The following is a 20,629-nucleotide window of genomic DNA, read 5'->3' as shown; positions in this document are numbered from 1 at the left end:
TGCCGGAGACTAAACAGCGACGGGAATCACGTGGAAGGCTGAGCAGCCCGGGAGAGCTCGCTCCTCCAAAACTTCTCATCATTAAACATTTGCAAACAGCCCCACCCCATTTCTGCTATTGTTGTCAGAGAGGGAATTCCAACCAGAACAATTATTCCCACCACATTTCTCTATTGAAAGAAGAAAAACGGTGATGCTGTGCAGCAAAAATATGATTTACCCCATAATTCAGCCAGTAACACAAGTCTCCTTCTTAAAGAAAAAAGGATTAACGTGCCTTGAGCCCGTTGTGCAGCAGCACAAATGTATTTTTAGGTACAAAGGCTGGCAGGCAGCAGTACGGTGTGGGTCTCCAGGTTGCAGTGAATGTGGGAGGTCAATCTCCCTGTGCCCCGAGAGGCTGGTTGGGAAGAGGCCACTCGGAGCACAGGGAAACAACTCACCCGCTCCTGCGGAAACCCCACACGCGGCAGCTCCTCTGAACTCGTCACTGCCCCACAGCTCAGCCCCATTCGCACTGTTTGTCTGTGTCAGAAACTGCCCTCCTTCCCACAGCCCCAACCAACCAACAGAGCCGCGTTCAGCACCATCCGCCAGGTACCGCATGGGAGAAAAGTGCCTCAAACGCAGCCTGGGTGGCCAAGAAAAGGAGGGAGCAGAATGACAGTTTAACTTTACAGTGTTTTATCTCTAAGTAACACTTTTTCATGACTTCTGATAAGGTATTAGCTGTCAGACCAAACCCAAGGGCAAATAAGAGAACCTTAAAACATTCTCAAAGCAAAGCTCCAGAATGAGTCAAATACGCTCTCTGCCACCAAAGCCACTCTGCTCTTGCAGTGCTAACGAATGTTTAACCCAATTATCAGGTGCAGGAGTCTAGTCAATGAGTCCACGGAAGGTCACTTAGTCACCACATAGTTTATACCTACAACTATGCTCACAATACAATTCATCAAGCAACCCTCAGGAAAACATACCTCAAAGCTTTGCTGAGACAGCTGCCTCAGACTGGGAAAAAGTCAAAAACCAAATGCTGTCCCCATGTTACCCGTCATCTGCACCCATTAACATACAGACCGCAGGGTCATGTGGGTTTTCCACTTGTTCTAAAAATGTTAAGCAGGCTGCCCAGCCATGTTCCATCGATATAATGACATCTCCTTGACCCAAACCACAGGCTAAACACCCATCGTGCACCTCCACCTTCAGTCCCACGTGAAGCTGTTCCTATGATACTGGAAATAGCAACTCAACACCAGCTCAAAAAAATGCTTCCTAGTATTTTCTTATGCTGTTACATAACACTAAATTCTCAAACAAAATACTTCCAAGTTACAAAGCACCTAGTATGGAACACTTGATTTTTTGGGTAGCTGAAGTCAAGCAAAAATGGAATAGAACTCAGATAAACCTATGAAGTACAGGGAGAAAGTGTTAGTTGTTCCATAAATTGTCCCATCTGATAGCTTAGAGATGCCAGCATTGTCAGAACACATTCCCTACCCTGTTTGAAGAGGCATATTTGAGTATCCCAAACATGTCGCTTAAGACCACAAATTAATGGTCAATTCTGCGCATTTATGTGACATTAAAAAAAGGGGAGGGATGCAAGGTGTCTACAGGAGACCCAAAACTCCTGACTACAGCCCAGCCACTTCTCAGACTTTTATTAAAATGAGATCAGCCTCGGACTACAACTCACATCGGCAAAAACGCACCAGCATGAGCCACGCAGTGATGGGCACAGGGCAGCAGCGCTGAGGAACAAAGTACACACACCACTGTGCATATACGCCTTAAAAAAAATAGCCAATTTATACCAGCGCACAGCTTTCACGGACGGCAAGCAAAACTCTACTAAAATATGGTGTGTAGGTATAAGAAAAATAAAGCTGGAGTCAGCCCTTCCCCCTCCAAATGCTTTAAATAGGATGTCATCAGCACTTGTTTATACGGCATTGCAGGAAAAAACGCCTGGTTTCTTAATGCAGCATTATAGAACCAAATGTTACTCAATTCCTTCTGTAAAGTACCGAGAAATAGCTGTGAGACCATATGTACCCAAACGCGTCCACGTGCCGGAGTCACCCGGGCTTGCGTAACCAACACTGGGCGTCTCACCCCGAAGAGCAGCAAAGGGCCAACACACACATTTCCTCTAAGACCTAAAACCAACCTAAAAATTCAGTTTGAGGATTCTGGGGAGGCAAGTGGAATTCAAGCCTCTAAGTTGCAATTTAAGGTTTCTGCCATGAAAGTACACAGACAAAAGAGAATCCCATGTGGTTGATTTTTCTCTCCTTTAGCTCAATCTATTAAGCAAAAATGAATCACTTGCTAATTGACAAGTTCAGCTTGAACCAATGCCACCACGACTCAGATCTCGGTAGCAGGTCCTTCCAAGGCTTCAACAAGCCATCCAGAGACCTTCTGTTTCCTCAGCGTACCCTAGAACATCAGGCATCCGAGCACGGGCAGCAGGAAATCCGAGGGAAACATGGGCACAGGTAAGAACAGCAGCCACAGCACAAGGTGGACACGGTGGCCAAAAAGGAGACGTGCAAAATAGACCCCAAATCCAGAGATGGGCAACAAATGGGACTAAAATCCATCTTCCCCCTGCTTCTACCTGCTCTTGGCCAAATGGAAATATTTGGCGTTTTGTTTTGGTTTTGAGTTTTTTCCTTCTAAGTGTGACTAAGTGCTCTGGTACCAGTGCTGGCCAAAGCTGCTCTCAGGTGCCACATTTGAGATCGAAAGGTGTTCACCCAGCTGCAACCACCCCCAGGAAGGCACAGACACATCATTAGGAAAAGCAACTCAACTTTTTATGCATAGAAAAGGACAAAAATGTTTCATCGCCGTGTTTCAGACATTTAATGTCTTAAGTCGAGCCACAGCAAAGAGCACTGCTAGTCAGGCTATTACAGCAAATTAATTGAAAATGAAGTCTAAGAGACATTAAATTTAAGTAAATATATATCAATTCCACAATCACCATAGACAGTTCCTAAAACTTCTGCAAAACAGAAAAGCACCCTTGATAACTGTGAATATTAAGCTGAGGTACCACAGGCATCTTACAAGTTTATATAAATAAAGTGCCTGCTGCAAATAATCCCAGTTCCTCGGGTGAGCAGGGCGGTGATTAACAGAGGTCCATTAGAGAGCAAAGCATCACCCAGCTCTGAGCAGCCGCCACATCGGACCGCGTTGCCAGGGCAACCGTGGAGGAAAATATAAAGCAAATTACAGTTAAATGAAAATTATTCTCCATGACAATATATGTTAATGCAGAAACATTTGCAAGGCCATTCTGGATAGAATGTTTACATTCACACATGTGTTTACAAAAATAAATAAAAGGCTGGAACAGCTAATGGATCAGCCAAAGATAAGGATCGTAGTCTTTTTTTATTTCTTCAAGTTTTAATGTATTCAGAATTCTCCAAGCTAACAGAATGGAAAACAAACCACCTTAACAAAGGTATTTGCACATTTAGATCTAGTATACATCCTTTAAGGAACAGTTTTTCAGAAGATCTAGCATGTACATTTTTGAATGTTGTGATCCTTTAATTTTCCTGGCTGCAAACAAAGAGCATATTTGTACCTCCTCATCCCAGGAGAAAATGTTTTAAACAAGAGACTAAGGCACTCAGAATATTTATAGAGATCTGACTGAAACTGGAATAGTGACTTATTTTAATCAGCTATAACTTATTTATTGAAAACTGGTTTATAGCTCAGAATTTGCAGCGTTGACTCTACAGCTCGGAGAGTCTTGTACCTCCCCAGGTTCAAAAGCAGCACAGGTCAATGAGAATCCTCCACCAGATACTTTTAGAAAAGCCCACAACTGAGGCTTTAAAAGGTTATCTTACTCTCCTACCACAAACACTTAGCCTCAGCAGTCCTTTTTTTAGGGAATAACTCAGTTTTTAAATGTCTTCTGAAGCAGGAATTCAGTAAATTGCAATGAGGTTCATTCAAGAGGTAGCCACTTATTTGTTTTTTTTTTTTAATTCATTTGGCTCGTACCCCAAAGAAAAGCCCAAAGAAAGAAAGTAGGTTATAAACTGACTATCAGTCTCTTTTCCCCTCTGAAACGCCACGTTTAAGAACGCTTTAAAATAGTGCATTGGAAAAAAGCCCCCTCTGAGCCACGGCTCACGTCCCCTGCCAAGTTCCTTTCCCATGGAAATGGGCTGTGTGTTCGCGGGTAACACAGGTGCAGCTTCTGAGGAAGACTCAGAAAGAGCACAAGGCGCTTTTTGAACCCATTTCAGCAAGCTGGGAACACAGAAGGCGCCATTGACTCCGCTGGCACATCTGAACTTGCTCCGTACGTGCTCCCCGACCTCTGCATCTGCCTCGTGCCTCCACCTACAGAACAATACTCGAATCATGAGGATCATAAGTTTTTATGACAGTGGGAAAACTGCAATATTCTCCACAAGTTCACTCCACCCTGCACATAAAACTGCTCATAGGTTCAGCCATAAAGCAAACTACCTTCTTTGAAGTTCGGCTTAAAGCCCTGCACACGTTATACAGCCAATCTGAAAAAAACGCGGCATATTAACATTTTACATAACCACGCTCGGGGAAAGCACCATTCGTTAATCACTTGCTGTGACTGTTGACACAAGCAAGTCAGGTCAGAAAGTAACAAAACTCCGCAGAGGTGAGCTCGGGTTCCCCACAAACACCCAACACACCCTGGCAGGTCCACCCCAGTCCCTGCGCCGCGCTCGCTGCAGAGCCCATGGCGGCACCACCAGCATTTCAGCTCATTTAGTCACTGATCTCAGCACAACCACGACTCCCTCCACCTTTCTACAGAGATACGCAGACTGTCTCCACACAACGCAAAGAAAACAGCTACAAACCTTAGGCTAAAAAAAAAACAAATCTGCAAATGGAACTACAGTAGCAGTTGCTAGGTTCCTTTTAAAACCTTCCCTAATTGCCAGGATTGGGTTTCTGCTGAAGCTCTTTGCTGCAGCAGTGGAGGGGCTGAATGTTGTTTTCACAAATGTGCTTCTAAAACCACAGGCTGCATGTCTGCAGCAGCAAGTATTTATATTCTGGGCACAAATGAGATCATGCCCGCAGCACCATCCTCACGCAGGTGGATCCCACCGGGTCAAGGCACCTTTTGGGATGCCAAGCTTGGGGGTCGGGTACCCTCAGCCTTTTGCAGAGAACCGGCTTACTGTGTCAAAAACACATCTGCATCGGAAAAGCCATTTTCTCTGTAAATGTAAGCAAACACATGCTAACGTGAAATACAGTTCCAGGGAAGCAACACAGGGCTTGCAGCTTTCGTGCCCCAGTACAGGGGATCGGGGACTGCCAGACCTGCCGTGCACCCGGCTCTATTGCAGCCTGCATGGAGTGAATTAGCATCAGACGGTCAAGGTAACAGCTCTGTGCATACACCATCAGAAGGATTCTTGCAGATTGCCATCCCCTTCACTGCTCCCTAAGAGTAAATTCTGCCTACAACTATCACTGGTAACATGGTGGAAAAGAGTCCTATTGTTTAAACACACGACAAATCCATATGACAAAGATTCAAAGAGCCGGTCTAACCACAGACAATAGGTGGTGACAGTGACAAGCCACACAACAGGCATACAACAACAGACCTGACACTGCCAGCACCCCAAAATCTCATCCCTGGCAGAAGTCTCCGCACCCCCAGATCCTTCACCTCCTGCAGCTTCACTCCATTCTCAAGCAGTTTCCTCCCACCATGCGAAAACAAGGCCCAGATCTGGAGAGGATGATTCAGAGAAAAGCAGAAAGGCAGGAACAGACGGGAGGGAACGTCAAAAGGCAGACAGGCTAAAATTAGAGACAAGAAGCCTGGATGAGGAGGACCAAGGCGAGAGCAGAGCCGAGCAGAACCTCTACCACAGGAGGGAAGGGACAGACTGAAGGGGGAAGAAACACGATGGTGGGTGAGGCAGAGGAAGTCAGCAGACCGAGCAGACTGCTGAAGGAAATTCAGCATTTTAAGACTACAACCTGTAGCTTTCTCATTAAGAAGCACTACTCAGCACACCAGGAAAAAGCCACAAAGTTGACTTCTCATCTGATCTCTTAGGGCTAACTCAAAGGCAATCCAGCTCTCCCCACAAAACAAGTTTAACATCCCAGTACCAGCGCTGATCACATGGGAAGGTGATTTAATTCGCCACAACAGAGCAGCTCTGAGTCATGCCGGGCACCTCAGACAAGGGTCACAAACCCAGGAGACTCCTAGGCTGTTGGCAAAGCCAGAGCGTCCCCAGCACGAGCGGGACGGCCACCACCTGCACCCTGTGGGGACAAGGGGCAGCTACAGCCAGGAAGGAACCCAGAGGAGATACTGCAGGTAGCAGCTCTCCTCATTTTCAAAATTTGCATACTCTCACATGTCCGTTCTGAGCTGGTAAGACAAAGAGTTGGAGTCAAAGGTCAATGTTCAAGGAGCGCAAATTTCCTCGTCAAACCCGGCTAGTGCATTCAACTCTGGGACTGCTCAGAAAGGTAGTTTTACACATGGAAACACACAGGCTTGCTTGTCGCAGACCCACGATCTCGTTGGGTAAGCGTGTCTGCCTGTGCCTCGCTGCAAGATGAAACCAAGGAGACAGCTCGCTGTGGGAAGCAGCCAAAGCCTGTAACTAGAGCACCAGCTCAGCCGGTGCTATTTAAACCACCAGCCATGGGCAGGATGTTTGTTTCCCCCACACACACCCCCCTTCCCCGCATCTACCTATATCTCTTCCCAGCATCGGCATGGCTAATCTTATCCAGCTATCTAAAGATATCACTGTAGCAGTGCGTTATAAATAGGCTTACATCTTCAGTCCATCCGAGGCGCGATGCCGCGGCAGAAGGACAGTCGGTGCAGCGAGCGGCCTGTGTCCTTACAACAATCTGCAACAGCCATCACGCCGTGCAATGTGGAAAACACCCAAAGTGTGAAGTCTACCCCAAAGATGATGGCTTTTCCCAGGGTCCCAGCACCACCACAGCCAGCACGACACCAGCTCTGTCACGGCTCTCAGGACACCATTCCCAATGAGAACTTGGTGGAACTTCAGCCTGGCTGCTCCCAGCCCCAACCGGCCTGCGGAAAATCCAGCTACTCACTAGTAATGTGGAGCTCCTGGTACAACTTGTTTACACAGAGCAGGTCATAGGATAGGCAGGAAGGTGTAAGCAGGATATAGTTTTTACGGCTCTGAACTCCTGCCCAGATAAGCTGATAACACTGTGCACAGGGGGAGGGGAGCACTTGCACGGCTGCTTTATTGAAAACTAAGATGCACCAGGAGCTGCAGTTACGAATTTTATACTTAATAATGAAGTCTCCATTCACCTTATTTTCCTTTAAAGCTATTTAATGTAATTTTTTTTAGGAGTTCCTAATTACACATACTTTTATTTCCTATCAAGATACTCAGCACAGCACAGTATTTATTTCCAGAATCTGGCCCAGGCTGCCTGTGGACCACGGTGCACGTTTTACAGGGTAACATCTCCCTTCTTTGCCATGCCTGTGATACAGTTTTAGCTGCATTATGCTGCTGTAAAGGTAAATTATTTTAGACCTCTTCTATACTGCAAAGCTGTCAGTCTCTTGAAAAAATACAGAGCTTAGACAAAGCTGCTTTTACACATGCTAAAAAGTTCTCTCCCATTTCCATTTTCAAAGCCTGTAAATGTTGTTGCCAAAGAAGAAACAGGCATGGACTTCACTCACATATGAACCCAGCACAAGCACTAACACTCTTGCACTGAACAGCAGAATTAATCTTTCAACGTTTCCACGCAATGTCGAATGTTGTAACCTTTGGTTTACTAATATAAACACAATATACAATCAATAGTTTGCACCTGCCACTGCAATGACTTACAGTGGAAGGTTTATTTTAAAAACACTAATGGGATAAGTTTGGTTTTCTTTGAGGCAGGAGAAGCAAGGCTGCCTATGGATTTTTAGAGGATAAATAATTCAATGCATGAATGCCAAGGGCAGCGCTGCACACATCCATATGGCAGGGACAATGCAGACAGTAATATATGCTCCACATCACCGCCCTGACAGCCCTTCAACCCTGACCTAGAAAAAGCAGCACTTTCTGCTGCTACAGCAGCTGCTTCACCCCGCTCCACCAGGACTGCCCAGGCTTCGCGATGATTTGGGGCAGCATCCCCAACTCCCTGGCCTTCACAAAACACAATTCCAGCCTCTGTTCACAACAAGCAGAACAACTTATTCACACCACGCACGGAAGAAAATGAAAATTAAGTGGAAGAGACACGGGTTTCGCAAGTCCTTTTGGGGAGCTCGTGTCCTTTCACTACCAAAAAGTGCGAGCGGCAGGAAGGGCCAGGATGGGTCCTCACAGCGCAGTCTGGCAGAGCCAGCGGTGCTGAGAGAGACGGGACCACCCTGCCCCACTGGCCTCTTTTGGTGGCGATTTGATCATTTTTCTACATCCTACAATTTGGGGGAAAACACTGAAGAATCAAGGGGAGGAATTTTGGAGCCCAAAACACCTGACAGAATTAACCGCACCTTCTAACAGGATTATTTCTTTTTCTGACCCCAATTACTCTTTCGGTTTATTAAACAGAACTCATATATGCAGAAATGTTAACACCCTAAAGAGTCACATAAACGGAAAAAAAAAAAGTCTGAGGGCACCATTATAAACAGAGTTAATGGAACTCAGTGATTGGAAATGGATCTTGAAAGCTGTCAGATCAAAGCAAGATCTTTCTCGTGTAAGGACCGCATTACCCTCGGAGCCACAGAGCTAATACCGTCTATAAAAATATTTTGCTCAAATAAGTTAAGAGCAACAGCGTTTCATCTGTCAAAAGGTGCGAGGCTTTTATGGGATTAGCCATTCCATATACAGCATAAAAATTAGAACTGATTTTTAAAAGCCCTCAGCTGACAGACTCCCCAGCCCAACGCCGCGCCCGCTTTCTACACACACACACTGCATGCTGAACAGATTTTTCACTATTAGCATTTAAGCTGCTTCTTATTTTTTTTATTTTTATATTCTTGTAAAGGATTACAAATTGGCATCACCTGTGACCGGCCACAGATGAAGCTGGCACCGCCACCCAGACTCCCATTAAGATCTTTAAATACCCAACAGCTGCATGAGAAAATACACCAGAAAACACCAGTTCTCACACAGGAAAGCTTGAAAATCCCAGGTACAGTGGAACCCACTCCAAGCCAGGCTGATGGTCCCTGTCCCTCCACAGTGTTTGCCCACCCACATCCCACAAGGCTCTGGCTGCACAAATCCGCACTGTTTAGGATGCTGGTGATTTCCAATAATTGACTACACAAGCTTCCCTTTAACATTTATGCGAGGATGTTTTATGACCGTGCGCCAGTGGCATACAAATGACCCGACACTTTGCTGAGAATCCCAGCGCTCTGCACCCTCCAACAGCAGCTCTGTGCCTCTCATCTCTCCTGCAGGAAAGAGAAAATATTTAAAAGCTGCATACAAATCATTCCTGTAAAGCATCGTGCAGACAGTTTTAAATTAGATGGGGTAAAAATATATATGAGTTTATCACGAAATACTAAAATCTTTGCTATGGAGACACCAGTTTCTCTCCACAGCCTTTTACAACCACAATACACACAGTTCGCACTCGCGATGGAGGCAGCAGACAAACCACCTTTACTAGAGCCTCATCAAGGAAATACGATTAGAATAACAACCACCATGTAAATATTTCCAAGTATTATTTGCTTTGCTGTACTGAAAAGCAGCCATACCTGCCACTACTTGCTAGGTATCTACCACCATTAAATCTTAATACCGAGGAAGAATTTCAATCCAGCAGGCAGACTGTTGAGCCTGAAATTCAGGTACTCGGCACAGAGGGAGGGAGAGGGGCCAACCTCCTCACTAAGTCATCACCGGGTAATTTTACCAAATGTAATTAACCAGCGCTGGTCCTGGGCATTTCCTTTCCTCCGAGAAGGATTTCTTCACTGAGTAATTAGACTGTCCCAGTTAAGACTCAGGTCACCACAGAACCTATTTTTCCCCAAACAAAGCCACACACAGGCTTAGAGAAGATTCAAGCACTTTTTTAAAAAAAAAAAAAAAAAAAACAACATACTGGCATTTCCTCACAGTAACTTGAAGCTCTTCCTAGTTTTTACCTTAGTCACTGCATGGATCCAGAACTAACCAAAAGCAACAAGCCACCGTGGGAGTCCCCTAAATCCTGGGTCTATTCCCACACTTGAGACACTTCATTATTACAGAGTATTGCCACCTTCTAATGTACAGAAAAACAGGAGTGGAAAAAAAAAATAAAAAACTTAGTACTTCAAACACATGTCCAAAAGCCACAACATAAAGACAAAGAGTACAGATTAAACGCTGTAAAGATATACTTGTCAGGAACCCTCCTTTGAAGTATCTGCAGGAAACACTGTCATCACGCAGCCATGTTACAATTACACAGTTAAAATAATCACCACCAGTTGTAGGTTCTGCATCTGGGTTACTGCAAAGGGAACGCTGCTGGTTCAGTATTGATTAACACGACGAGTCTTCGCTGACCCCAGAGAAATACATTTGTCTGCTCTGCTGAGCAGCACAGAACGCGGCACGACACCGCCATGCGCTCCGCTTTGCTTTGGAGCATTTTTGGAGACTTAGTCAATCTAAATATAAGTAGAAAATAAAATAATCTTAACAGGTTGGCTGCCACACACGAAGGAAGAAATGGAGCCCAGGGCTTCACTGGAGGTTTTTTTGTTTTGTTGGGGCTGTTGTGCTTTGTTGGGTTTTGGTTTTGGTTTTTTTTTTGAGTTTTCTTCCCCCATTCTAAAACAACATTCACCTCTACGTTTTCAGTCTGAGAAAACGGTATTACAACATTACAACAAAAAGCAGCATGTAAAAAAAGAATAACACTAATAATCAATTCACCCTGCGCAATGTTTTTGATGAAATGGAGATACGGACAAGAGTTCATTTTTAAAAGCAGAAGCAGAACTGAACGGTAAAAACAATTGTGAAACACTAAACGTAACATCTCCAGTTTCCAGCCTGTCAAAGCCGCTAACGCCTACATGACCAGGGCTCCTGGAACGGCTGTTTAGAGCAGAAATAAGCAATGAAAATAGCTGGGAACTGCTCAAGTTGGGGGGCAGAAACTCGTACGTGCTCCTGACTCCACCATACTACTCACTGCATGGGCAGCTCTGTCTGCTGTGGGGTTTGCAAGCAAACCCTCGGCTCTTACTCGGAGTCCGGAGGGGCCGCGAGTCCCAGCTCGCCCGCCACACAGCCCCAGACTCCCCGAGCCAGGGAGGACACACAGATGTGCCCCAGCACGTCTCACACCTTCCCGCACCACCTCCCGGAGCCACAGACACCTGGAGCGGCTCAGCACAAAGAAAAGCTGAGCTCTGCAAGGCGCAGGCACCGAGAGCAGACGCCAAGACGGACACAGGAGCGCAGGCAAGGCTTTGATTTGGGGACGGACGTGAGAAGGTGGCAGGACCGTGCACAGACCCACCCTCCTTCCTTGCAGCAAGATCTTCCACGGCCTCAGCGCTTCCCAGGGCGAGAAAACAGGTCAGGCAGCTGCAGGGAGACGCCTGACGGGCACAAGGGGCCGAGTTTCCCTGTGGAGACCCGAGGGGCCAGTGCAGCTCTGGCCCCACGCAGCACTTCAAACCCTCCCACCACAACCATCTCAAAGCGCTCCAATACGCGCCTTCAATCTGTCAGTAAATCCATTTTGTATAAACGCCAACTTTTTAAGTTAATCAAGTCAAATATTTAGTTCCTCGTAGCGCAAACACAAAAGAACGTACCAATGCCATTTGAAAACACACGACAGTTAATCTCCTTTTCCCTCTCCGTGACTCCATGAAGAGTTTTTTTTCTCCCAGAAAAAAGGAAATAATTAGAGTGATTATATAAAAATGTTCCATTTTATGAACAAACCAGAAAAAAGGGAAAAATTCATTCAACTCCAAGTTCCTTACATTTATACAAATTCCTGCATTTCAAGAAAGCATACAGCCACTACAAAGCATTACATCCGCATGATGTTTTCAGCTAAATGTCTTTGCCTACACAGGAAAGAAAGAAAAAAAAAAACACACAGGCAGTCTATACCCAATTTCAGAAGCCATCTCAGGAGGGAATTTTGCTTCAAGAGCTGCCTGGAATTTGTTCTCTGCCTATAGGGCCATGTCCCCAGCGGTAAGAGAGCACTTTGTGTACAAAACCAGGAGGGGGGAGGAACCCTTTCCTGCAACTGGATATCAAAACACATCCCTAAGCTTGGAGTAGAAGCCAACCCGTAAACACACCGGCTCTTGTGCCTCAATGAAGGGGCCGATTTTCCACCGCACGCACAGCCCCTCGCCGGACAGCTGCTCTCTCTGGGAAAGGGCAGAGGGCACGGAGGGCTCCTTTGGGGGAGAGCGGCGATTTGCCTTTCTAAACACGCCATCAATCCACTGGCCTGGGGGAGGTTCATTCTGGACTGCAGAAGTGCAGCTGTTTTGGGTTCAATCTTTTTTTTTTTGTCTCTTTGCTAAGGGGCAAAGGTGTCCAGCGGCCCCTCCCCACACACAAAGGCTTCTCCGAGGAGAAAAATACCGAGCAATTTAAAGATTAAACTGGAAAATAAATAAATAAGCGCGGCTGGGGCAGCTGGGTTCAGCTCCATCCTCTGCGCACTCCCAGCAGAGCTAACGCCTACCCAGGGATGATGAAATGGGAAACGGAAATTACCATTTCAGACAACTTTTGGTATTGTTCCTCCCCGCACAGCGCTCACCCCAAAATGCGCTTTCCCCCACGCCCCCCCCCGCGCTGCCATGTCCCCCCAGAAACACCGGCGGGGAGGAGGACGGGCACCCCCAGAGCCCCGTGGTCCCTCCACCCCCAACACACCCCACGGCTCCCACAGACACCCGCACCCCAGATATTTACCAGCCCCTGAGCTGTGAGCCCCCCAAACCCTCCCCACGGCACAGTCCCCCCCCCCCAGCCCTTTCTCGCCTTCAACAGCCCCGAATCTCCTCCGCCACCCCCAAAACGCTCCGTCCTCTTCCACCCTTCAACGCGTCGCTCTCCCGCGGCCCGGCCCCGGTGTCCGCCCCCCGCCCCGTGTGGCCCCCCCGGCCTCGCTGCTCTCACCCCCTCGGCACCCCCGGCCCCACCAAGGCCGCGCTCCCTCCCCCACCAGGCCGCCGCAGCCTCCTCCCCCGCCTGGGCCTCACCCCCCCGCCGCCCCTTACCGGCGCTGGGCGCTTAGTAGGCCGAGGGCAGCGTGGCGGGGGAGCGCGGCCTGCGGCTCCGCCGGCCCCGCCGCATAGAGGGGCGGCGGGGGGGTGAGTGGCGACGCTGCGCGGCGGGCGCGCGGGACTAGCGGCGGGCGCGCGGGCAGTGGCGGCGGCGCGTGCCTGCCGCGCGCTCCATGGCCCCGCCGCGCTCGGCCTCGGCTCGCAGCGCTGCCGCCCGATCGGACACCGCTGAGACGCCACCGCTGATTGGCCCGCCGCGTCGGCGCGCCCCATTGGTGGAAGGATGGATAGCGCCGCCGTGACGTCAGTGCAGGGTGGAGGGAACGGAGGCAGGTGAAACGCGGCGGCGCAGCCCCCCCCAACACCGCGCCGCGCGCGGGGGCCGACGGGAGCGGGGAGGCGGGGCAAGGCGGAGAGGGACGGGCCGCCATTGGCTGACGTGTCTTAACGGCGCGGCCGCCCATTGGCGGTTCTGCAGAGGTCATGAGCGTGACGGCGTTTCCGGGGCGGGGCGCGGGTCGGTCTCGCCGCTGCGCGGCCCCGCAGTACGTGCGGGGCGTGATGGGTCCGACCCGCCCCGGCTGCGCGGCGCCCGCGCGCCCAGCAGAGGCTCCGCACGGGACGGCGGCGGCGGGCGGTGCAGGGTCAGGCCCGCGTCCGTCTCGACCGGGCTCTCCCTAGAGCTCCGGGACCCCCGCCGGTTGTTCAAACCCACCCTTGTGCCCGCGGCCCCCGCGTAGCCGAGAAGTCCCGTCGCCTCACGGGTGTCCCCGCCGCGGCACCGGGCGCTGCCCCTTGTTTGTGCCAGGCACCGCGAACGGGCACTCCCCGTTTTTACGTGGCCGGTCCCGCGGTTGCCGCGTTTGCCACCGACGTGCCCTGGAACGGCGGGTGCCAGGCTGGGCGGGGAGAGGCCGCCGGTGGGCGCGGGGGCCGGTCGATCACACGTTCCGGTGCGGCGGGGCTGGCGGCACCGGCAACGACCGGCATCTCGGGCCCGCCTGCTGCCACGGACACCGCGCTGCGGGTCGCGGGCTAGGGGCTCCGGTCCTCGGTCATCAAATGTTCTTGATGCCAAATGTTTGCTTTGGCTTTTAAAAGGGGCCATATTGAGGTGAAACTCCTTGGAAGTTACTGATACAAACCGTCGTTTCTGTGTCGCTGCAGCAGCGCAGGGGTGGTGCAGCAGCGCAGGGTGCAGCCCTCATGCCGTCCCTTGGCACCAGCTGCCACGCTGGTCTCTCCGCCAGCCCCCCGGGTGGTGTCCGCCGAACACCGCGGGTGCGTCACAGCAGCTCTGCTCATTCTCGCCCTGGGACAGGTCACTTATTTCTGACCAGACAGTGTTTGTTGTGCCTGTTTTTTTTTCTCTGATCCTTTTCCTGTGGTTCCAAACACTGATTGCATAACACCAAGAGTCCTTTGTGCTGTTTTTATTTACAGGGTCTCTTCTAAACCACAAAACTCGTGGCTCTGCAGACAAGGATAGTTGCTTTTGCTGGATTAGGTGCCTGCCTTTGTCCAACTGGGCTCGTGGAAGTGGCAGAAGTAAGCGTGGTCATGCTTGCCAGTGCCATGCAGACCAGCAGACACATGACGCCGCAGTTCCTGCACCGGAGCAAATGCTGCCGGTGCCTGTCCTGTCCGGCTGCCGCTGGGCCTCGAGCCACAGCGAGGCCATCGTGTCTCCGGACAGCCACGCTGTTCCTGCAGGTTACGTTTGTGGTCTCCAGCACTACGGTAACTCCAGAAGTGCTGGGAGATCCTGATACTCAAACGCAGCTGCCCTGAGCTCAGGGTGACCCTTCTGCAGGACTGGAATGTTCATTGTGTATCTGCGTTTCATACCAAACACCTAGTGCCAGAGCCCCTTTATTTCCTCAGGGTAAAGCACGTTCTGTGCAATCCCCAGGGTCGAATCCTGTTTACAGAGCGGATTGTCACAGCGGGTACCAAATGGGGACACGTGCGCGGCTCCACACCCGGAGCGGGTGGCTGAGGTGCCCTGGTGTGGGTGGCAGCTGCCTGTGCAGCTGCGTCACTGGGGTTTGTTTTGGTTGCTGGGGATGGGGAACCCTTGGGGCAGCAGCTCTCAAACTATTTCTGCCAGTGACCTCATCAGTAATCATTCTGGGTTTTTAACTCCCCTTCTTCCAAGAGTGTGGCCCATAACTGCATTTGCAATTCCACGTCCAGTTGCACATTTGGCAGCCTTAAGGATTGTTCTCATGTGCTGAGGATGCCAAGAGTCCCCTGGGAAGAAAAATCTCTCTGCTGGGCTGGGCAGCGATGCAGGAGCAGCTCAGGAGCACGTGTCCGACTTTGCTGTTAAATAACAGCATGAGAGAGTTTTATTCTGAGCCTGTTAAGCTGGTCCTGTGTTCTACTTAGGCTTAGTCTTTATCTCTACTCATCTTCCTCCTCCATAAGACCTACTAAACCAGTCAAAAGTAAGGTTGTTGGGGTGGTTTTGTCCTTCCTTTCATTAGCCTTCTTGTCATACTTCGCTGAAAATAAGTGTTTGCCTCTCTGGTGCCTCTGAGCTAGTAGATGAGAGGGGAAACACGTTTTTTCATTTCCTAAATATAGTTAGCTGTAACGGCTTCATTGACAACCATGAATGTCATCCAGGTCAAAGATCCAGAGCTGAGGTGGAAGTTAGATGCTTGCTTTGTCATCCTGACCTTTTTTTTGTTTGAATGCAACAGCGTGGATTATCAACCTATTTCAGGGAGGGACATTAAAAGTACTTGGTGAAAGAAAGTGAACAGTGGGAGTAGGGGGGGATGATTTCAATTTGGGCTGTTCCGTGTTTTTTCTAGGTGAGAATTCTGTGATGAGAATGTTTAACCTGCTTGGTTTTGTTATCCTGGGATGGCTTTTGCTCCTTGCAACTTCATTGTAATACTTAAGAGGGGAAAAGAAAAAAAAAAAAAAAACAAACAACCTTAGAGTTGTTTGTTGAGCACCTTTATCCTTCACTAAAGGTTGTGAGCTCTCAAATCCTAAAATAAAACAAATATTCTGGTGCTGAGGAGGAAAGAGAACATTGTGTGAGGGCAGAGAAATTAGGCCACTTGGGGAATGTGCTTTCAGGCCTATTTCTGTCTGTCACAGCAAACTAGAAGGACACTAATGTTGGGCACAGAGCTCTGTGAGCTTTGGTCCTTGTTCTGTTACTCTTTTCCTTGTCTATCTCTGGCACTGGCACCTGTGTCAGGTGCTCATCGGCTTTTGCAGCCCATGGGTAACCATGTTCATATCTCACCACTTCAGCTGAGCTCCCGTCATTTCAATTATATGGGCAAAAATACGCCGTGTGTTACTGTGGGGGCCGTTCTCTGCCGCTTCGGCTCCTATCAGAACGTGAAGATGGGAAACTATTTTTAATAGATTAGACAATGTGTGATTTACGACAGCTGCGGTCAGATGTCAGGGTAAATCCTGTGTGACCACTCAGTGCCAACATCAGAGAGGCCAGGAGAATAAAACTTTAGAAGATCTTTATGAGAAGAACCTTTACTTGAAGCTTGGCTTATGTTTTAGGTAATGTCATTATGAACATTATGAAGAGAGATGGTTTTGGCAAACAAATCAGCCATTTGGAAAGCCAGCAAGGAGCAGAGCTGGTGCTCTGCATACTGCAGCAGAAACCTCCCTAACTCTGCACACTATCTCATTTTTCTTAAATAAAACTACTCTTAAGCCATCCTTGTATTTTTTTCTTGTTGTTAAAGGACAACTGCAACTTAAGACAAGCCCTCCTGCCTGTGATGCCATTAAGAAACAGAAGACAGGGCTTTCCCCTGCTTGATAATGAGGTGGTTGCTCACAGATCTAGGAGATGTGATTAAATAATAAGGCTGAACTAATGCAACAGCTCACTCGTATCAAAATCAGCATTCTTCTGAAGGTTTAACTCCTCAGTGCAGCTTGCAGTGTCATCAGCTGAGTCCAGTACCAGCCCAGGGAAGCACCAAGGCCTGATTTAACTCCCATGCTACACCACACGCTTGGCCTGCACAGCAGCAGCATTTTTGGGCCTCTCAAAGCTCTGAGCTGCTCCTGTAGATAGTAAATCTATTTATGTGGTTCCCAAAGGATGTTACGCCTGTGCGGACAGTAAGTCTGTGGAGGTTTAGGCCTTCTGCATCCCTGGAGGAGGATGCTTTCCGAGGGCAGTGGGCCCCTGCTGCTGGGTAAATGCCTTGTATTGATGTTCTAGGCGTGAACTCGTGACTGTCCTGCTCTAATTACTGTTTTTATGATTCCTAATGACAGGCTTTAGGTTTCTAGCCTGCTTCTGGATTTCAGGGGTGTGGAGCGACAGTTGCTCGGAGCTTACTGGTCTCCTCCAGTCTGCAGGGTTTGGAGATGACTTCAGCCTCCTCCCGCACACAGATGGGTTCCAGGGCTTCTCCCGAGCTCCACGCACGTCAGCAGCTCTCTGGGGAGTGCACTCCCGCGGAAAAATCTGCTCATTCGTGGCCTTTGAGTTTCCCTCCTCCTGCTCTGTCCCTGCAAGCTGAGCCAGGCAGTGCCCGTGTCGAGCGTTGCTCCTTCATGCCTGCATTTCCTTTGCTTTTCTAGTGACACATAAGCCGTGACTGGCAGGCAGTTCAGGCACTGGCTGAGTCCCTGGGATCCCCTACCTATCGCCATCTGTCACCTACCTGTCTGAAACTCTCTGGTCTTCAGAGATGACTCAAAGATAAGAGTTTGTACGCCGGCGCAGTGCCCCTTAGTTTGCCTCACCGTGGGGCTGGGGGCCCTCCCTGCCCCTCGGGAGGAGCCGTTTGGTTGCTGCGCTGCCCTGTGTGCGCCAAGGAGCAGGGAGGGAAGTGGCTCTGGCCACAGCAGTGGGAAGCTCTGGATCTTGCAGCAATCCCAAGCTGTTCCTGGAGGAACAGTGTGATGGTTTGGGGCTGGCTGGTACAAAAAGGCTCTCTGCTGAGCAGAGCTCGCCCTGCTGAGGAGTTTTGCTGTGCTGGAGGGACAGGCCTGTGGTCTTTTAAGCGTGTCCTTTGTTGCTGAGCCTAAGGCTTTCCTGGATACTTGGCCTTGCTGTGCTGAAGGGGAGCATCTTTCCCTTAACCTTGACTTGTCATCTGCAAAGAAGTAATCTAAAAAACCCATCTGGTACGTGACAGAGATGCATACTGCTGAGGGCTGCTGGAACACGCAGGGGCCTCCTGTCCAGCGCCGAGCTGTGCGGTTTTGTCCTGCCCAGAGGAGTCCTGGCCTGGTGGGTAACACAGCGAGCCTTCATCTGTTAAATAAAAGTCTGACTTTACCTCCTAGCAGCTTCAGCTCTACATTTAATCCTTTGATTCATTATTGATGTGAAGTCTGTGGATAGTGCAGTGGCCACCTGATTCCAGGTATCCATTCGCTCAGTTTGCACAGTGCTGGGTTGGAATGAGCCTGAGCTCAGCTGAGGGGCTGGTGGCATCTGCAAGGAGCTTCCTGTGACTCAGGGGGCAAGAGCAACAGGGGCAAGATTGTCTTACAGGGAGCACGAAAGCAGGATATAGGAGTTGGCTGTAGAAACTGATTTCTCTTGGCCTGAAAATTCCAGGGCTGGGGCTGCTAATGCTGCTGTCTGCTCCTGACCTGCTCAGCGATAAACCAGAGATTTCAGCCTCCAATCCCGCACCTTTCCCCTGTAGTAAATACACGTGGCATTACTGAGTGATGTCATGGCTGGAGCACAGCCCAGCGAGGCCAAGCCTGGATCAGGTTCTATCTGTTTTCTCAGCGTGCTGGCTGACTCCCAGAGGAGCACGTTGCCAGGCTGAGGGCAGCCACCGAAGCCACCTTTCCCAAGGTCACCTCTCGCTCACGCAGAGGGGACAGCGCTCACTTCCGCATACGCAGCGCAGCCCAAGCTGCCCACGCTGAAGTTGCAGCATGGCTGTGGCAGTCACTGGCTGCACACAGGGCAAAACCTCTTGATTCCTGGTGTCACTTTGTGCTGGCACCAGCGAGGACCCCCCAGCTCTCCTGCCTGGTGTTCCACCACCTGGTTGCCTCTGAGGCCCGTGTGAGAGGAGGAATCAGCTCCAGTGTGTCTGTAGATAACCAGTCCTCCCAGTTCAGGATGGTTTTGTCACATCAAGGGTTGCATCTGCTGGCTGGGAGTGTCACAGCAAAAGCCCAGCTGCCCTACAGACCTGAAACGCTGCTTTTGCAGTCAGTGAGCCCACCCGGACTCAGCTGGGTGGTCTGTGCTGGAGTTGGGACCTGTTCAGCTTTTGTTGCCCTCCATCATTAAATGGGTGCAGATTTGTCTTCACTGAAGCTGTAGTGAAGCTGAAAGGCAGGCATGGTTAAACCCGACTGGCTGGCTGGAGTCAGTGAAGTCCTGTCTGCACTGCATGCTTCACTTCTCATCGGCCTGTAATTCCATTTCAATGATGCAACTCTTTAAAAATAGATCACGCCTAATTAGCAACAGGTCTAATCACAAAATCGATGGATGTGTGACGTGCCTTGAGCGAAGGGGAGGTGGGATGCATGTGGCGTTGGTGTCCTGCAGCAGCTGGGGGCTCTGGGGGTCCCACAGCCCCTTGGTTCCCAACGCACTGTGCCGCGGTTGCTCCATCCCATGGTTCCGCACTGGAGATCCCATGCGTCTCAGCTCTGCCAATGCTGGAGGGAGCCTCCCCATCAGTCGGTATTTCCAAAGGAGCTGTTTCCTCCTCCAAACAGCTGGAGTGTCAATAACCCCCCACCATGGATCCCTCCTCAGGGTGGATGAAGATGTGACGCTCTGTGACAGCCACCTGCCTGAACAGGGCTGGCACAGAACAGAGGCTTGTGCTCTGCCCTTGCTAGTGCCGAGCCAGAGCTTTTTCTGCTGTCAGTCCCCACCACAGCTCTGCAGCACCTGTCTCACCTCTGCTTTTGTGTGTGCCCGGGTCAGACCAGGCTCCTCACATCCTCCAAGGGGACAAACGTGGGTTTCGCAGCCTCCAGCCTCGTGGCAGGAGAGCCACCGTGGGGCAGAGACGAGTGGCAATGCGGCCACACAGCATCTCCTGGGCAGCTCGGCCGCACCAGGCGGGATCTGCGGGGCAGATGAGCCACTGGTGTCTGCACAGCCACTGTCACCTCCCCACCGCGACACTGCCAGCTACGGCCAGCCAGTGTGGATTAATTGCAACCAGTTTAATTTTGTGTCTGTAAATTAAGCTGTTTGACGATTAAGCCAGTGATACAAAGAGACTTCCAGGAGTGAGGAGGACATTAACATGCTAATAGACCTTGCTGGGAGAAGGTTTACTGAGACACATCCCA

At 49.9% G+C, this 20,629-nt stretch overlaps 1 protein-coding gene across 3 annotated transcripts in view; it reads right to left on the bottom strand.

Annotated features, from left to right (window-relative positions):
- ANKRD11 (ankyrin repeat domain containing 11) overlaps window positions 1–13,544 on the bottom strand; it is a 137,835-nt gene extending 124,291 nt beyond the window's left edge. For 2 of the 3 annotated variants that reach the window (XM_082062792.1, XM_082062791.1), the window contains exon 1: window positions 13,325–13,544. The gene's annotated coding sequence lies outside the window, so the exon portion shown is untranslated. Of the gene's footprint in view, window positions 1–443; window positions 543–13,324 lie in introns of those variants that run through there. The other variant, XM_082062793.1, reaches the window with a different exon arrangement.
- Between the last annotated feature and the right edge of the window lie 7,085 nt (window positions 13,545–20,629).

The sequence above is a fragment of the Streptopelia decaocto genome (genome assembly GCF_964273445.1).
Source record: "Streptopelia decaocto genome assembly, chromosome: 11".
NCBI lineage: Eukaryota > Metazoa > Chordata > Aves > Columbiformes > Columbidae > Streptopelia > Streptopelia decaocto.
Note: the sequence above shows the minus strand (reverse complement) of the source record. Positions and strands in the feature narration are given on the sequence as shown.